General features: G+C 36.5%; 1 long non-coding RNA gene and 1 pseudogene across 1 annotated transcript; both read left to right on the top strand.

The window, feature by feature from the left end:
* Positions 1 to 1,868: 1,868 nt before the first annotated feature.
* Positions 1,869 to 2,187, top strand: LOC121173053 (uncharacterized). The gene is made up of 2 exons (XR_005887184.1): positions 1,869 to 1,980; positions 2,059 to 2,187. It is a non-coding gene; the product is annotated as an uncharacterized lncRNA (long non-coding RNA).
* Positions 2,188 to 3,106: 919 nt separating this feature from the next.
* Positions 3,107 to 3,976, top strand: LOC106795092 (uncharacterized; annotated as a pseudogene).
* The last annotated feature ends 278 nt before the right edge of the window (positions 3,977 to 4,254 follow it).

Here is a 4,254-nt window from a genome sequence, read left to right as displayed (position 1 = left end):
GGATTTTGTTTAGAGTACATTGAAAAAACTAAACCTGTTGGGCTTCCCGAGTCTCGGCATGATGAAAGAGTAAGAGGTAAGGGTTCAAGAGGACTGCATGTCATCACTCCAAGTGTAGAAGATTTGCAACAAGCTCACTTGTATGTGTTGAATAATAGTAATGAAGTTTTGCCATACATAGTTCGTCATGAAAATTTAGTCAAACAAAGTAATCCAAAAATGTCGAAGAACTTAGTGTTGAAAAAACATAACAAGACTTTCCTAGATTGGTTTAAACACACAATCTTGGCTGATGATAATGCTTCTGAAATGTTGAGAAAGCTAGCAGATGGGCCTAAAAGAAATGTTATAACTTGGCAAGGATATGATATAAACAAGTATTCCTTCTATACAAAAGCACAAGACCAAAAAAATACAATGCAAAACAGTGGGGTTACCCTAAGGGCTGAATCTCAACACTTCGCTAGTGTACATGATGACAATCCTTGTGTAGCTTTCATCCCTTACTTTGGTTTCATTGAAGAAATTTGGGAACTTAACTATGTCAAATTCACTGTCTGTGTTTTCAAATGTAAGTGGGTTGACAGTAATACCGGTGTGCGGACCGATGATGTGGGATTTACGTTGGTGGATCTTAACAAACTCGCTTACCAGAATGATCCTTTCATTATGGCAGGACAAGCGAAACAAGTATTTTATGTCGAAGACCCTTGTGATCGAAGGTGGTCAGTGGTTTTACATGGGAAAACAATAGGTGTCAATGTTGAAGATGATTATTCATACATTGATACTTATGTTAGTCCTTTGTCCACACAACTGTCACCTAATGTCGTCTGAGAAGAAACTGACAATGTTCATGCTAATCGTAATGATCATGATGAAGGAGAATTAATTAACATCGTCTAATGTAATTTTTTTTATTTTGTACTTAATTTCAATTCATTTAATTACATTTATACGCATTTATTTTTGATAACATATTAAATTAATGTTTTTTTTGTTTACAACCAAATGGCTACACAACCAAACTCTCCTCCGCCTCCTCCTCCTTCTACTGGTGTAGCATCGCATTCGTCGTCACCACCATTGAAGTGGACTAGAAAGGCCTCACGCCTAAGATCATTGGCGACTAGACCAGTTGGGGCAGAGAGACCCCTTGTCCATGTGGATCCTGTTACTGGCAAAGCAGACGGTCCCCACAGCAAGAAATTTAGAACATATTTAGGGATCGTTGCTTGTGATAAGGTGGATGTCACATACGAAAATTGGAAGCATGTCCCTATTACTCAGAAGGATTTGATATGGGAGGATATTCAGGTATCATGTATTATTTCATGTTCCATATTGTTTGTTAGCCAAATATTTGAATTTAGTATTAATAAAACCTAATTTACTCTTTGTTAGGCTGAATTTGATATCCCTGAAGCGTCTGATTTAAGGACAAAAAAGAAAATACTTCAGACCGTGGGGGAGCGGTGGAGACAATTTAAGTTTGATTTGACGTCGAAATGGGCACTTGCAGCTGACAAGGATAGTGTCGATGACACTGTATGCAAAATGTACGACATTAGCAAGGAGAAATGGGCCCAATTTTGTCAGAGCCGTAGAGACCCTTCATGGGAGGTAACTAATTTATGATTTTAATTTTTTTAACTTTAAATGAACTTATTATAATACATTGTAATCATGAGTTTCATTAATGTTTCATTTTTACAGAATGTGCGAAAAAAAGCACAAGCCGTCCAAAAACAAAACACTGCCCCTCATGTGATGTCTCATGGGGGTTATGAATATTTAGAAAAATAGTTGATGGATGAGAAGAGAAAGAAAAAACTAGAGGAAGCTACTCAATCCGGAAGCACTGACATCGTCATTGATCCTTCATCTCCCATCAAACGACACGTGAAGTGGAAGCTAGCCCGCACCAAGAAAACTAGTGACATGACATCTGAAGCAGCAAAGGAAATTGCTGACAAGATTGTAAGTCTCTTTCAATTCATAATTGTAATTATTTTTTTTATTGTGTGATTAAGTATAGAATAAATGTGTTCTTTACAGGATGCGCTTGAGGAGCAGGCCTCACAGGGTTCCTTTGTTACCCATGGACGTCATGATATACTGACTGCTGCCATTGGGCGACCAGAACACCCTGGTCGTGTGCGTGCTGTAGGAGCCGGTATAACCATCAAACAATACTTTGGATCAGCTTCAAGGACCTCCTTCATTGCTCTCGAATACTTGCAACAGTTGACGCAACAAATCAAGGACCAACTAGAGGATTCAATCACAGAAAAAGTCACTCGACGGCTAATGTTATCCCTCAGCCAAATGCAATCACAGGGACTTGAACTGCCTCTTGAACCTGATGTTGGTCCTTCAGCTGCTCGTGTCAGCACAAAGGAGAGTTGTGTTGATCCCTCAGGGAACGATCCAGACACCGGTGACTCATACAAATGCGGGTTGTATATTGAAGAATATCCTTCTCGCCTGGTTGCCCTAGGAAGAGTTTATGAGGGATCCACAACCATTCACAACATTCCTTTGCTGCATGATCAAGTCAAGGTTAGTGTTGAGGAGATTAGAGATGCATATGCTCCCATTCCTGTACCCACTAAAGAGGTTAAGGTCATAGGACAGGCTCTTAACACATTCCTTGCTTGGCCGACACATCTTGTCAAGCATTTATCAGAACAGGTATTTTAGTGTCATTAAATGCTTATTTTTCTAATTAAAATGTTTACTGTGATTAAATTATGTCAATTAATTATGTTGGATAAACAGGGAGCTGTGAGACCCACGAAACCTGCTGATAGGCCGAATGATGAGGTCGATGATCCGCTATATCTAATGACATTGACCATCCCACAGCTTTTTCTGAAGCCATTGCAGGTTATGTAGGATGCTACCTTATTTGGCCTGTTTAATGAAAACTTCCCCTTGTACATAAAGCATGAAGATCTGTCTGAAATTGCACACGGTGGTCAATGTCTCAGCATATCTGTTATACAGTTGTGGATTCTGTAAGTCAATTTAGATTATTGTTAATTACCTAATTTATTGTTTTACCTTCATGCATAATTTACTTTGTGTTAACAACAATAGGCATATGACTGAGACAAGTATGCGAGCCGGGAATATCGATGTGTATGGATTCCTCGAGCCACGGTCTATCTAGAGATCTGGCCAATCACAATTTGAATCAGAAAATTACATTAAGGGCTGGATGCAAAATTCAAAACGGGATGTGTACCTTGGAGCCTACCTGAATGGGTAACTTAAACTCAACAAATGAATTTAAATAATGTATAATAGTATAATAACCTATATTGGTCTCCACTGCAGTGCACATTGGCAAATGGTCATCATTTTGCCTAAGGAAAATGTTGTCATTTGGTTTTGTTCGTTGCATAATAAGCCAGACAACTACCTCAAAGGCATAATTAATAGGTCAGTGTTGTTTTTCAATACATTTGCATTAGCATTAGTCAGGTAAATCAAAATTTTAAATGTACAATAAGAATCTATGTTTGTATTCAATAGTGCTTTGAAAAGACTTGACGATACTCAACAAAGTAAATCCAAGCCTCCTGCTAGGTGGATTGTTGTTAAAGAAAGTTATTTAAACAATATGTTTTTACTTATATTTTAGTACTGTGTAGACTAATTTGTACTGAACGTTCCATATCTAAATTTCGTAATGTATTTAGTGTAATAGCAAAAAGGAAGCACTGAGTGTGGGTATTACGTCATGCACTGGATGTCAACTATAATCTTAGGAAATTTCCAGAATAAATGGGAAATGATAATTTTTAATTCACCAAATTTCATATTATTATGATTGCTAATATATTATTAGTTTATGTTTTATTATATCATGCAGTATTTCACTGATCGTAGACCATTGGAACTAGAAAGATTGAAGGCGCTTCGCAACCAATGGGCAAAGTACTATTTGAAAGTGAAAAATCAAATTTAGGATGTTTAGACAATTTTGTAATTGTAGTTTATATTTACTTACTTAATTTACAATTCATGTCTCAACATTAAATATGTTTTAAATTCATAGTAATTAGTAAATTTCTCATTGAATTTTTTGGTAAAAACTGATTCAAAACGGAATGAAAATTATATGTTGTGTGGTCTGATTTTAAAATTTGCAAGTTATTTTTGGGATTTATTGAAAAAACAAACATCATGTTTAAAAAAAAATTCTAAAACAACATCGGTTTTTAAAAAAACTGATGTGAAATGTTA

The sequence above is a fragment of the Glycine max genome, chromosome 11, assembly GCF_000004515.6.
Source record: "Glycine max cultivar Williams 82 chromosome 11, Glycine_max_v4.0, whole genome shotgun sequence".
Classification (NCBI taxonomy): domain Eukaryota; kingdom Viridiplantae; phylum Streptophyta; class Magnoliopsida; order Fabales; family Fabaceae; genus Glycine; species Glycine max.
Note: the sequence above shows the minus strand (reverse complement) of the source record. Positions and strands in the feature narration are given on the sequence as shown.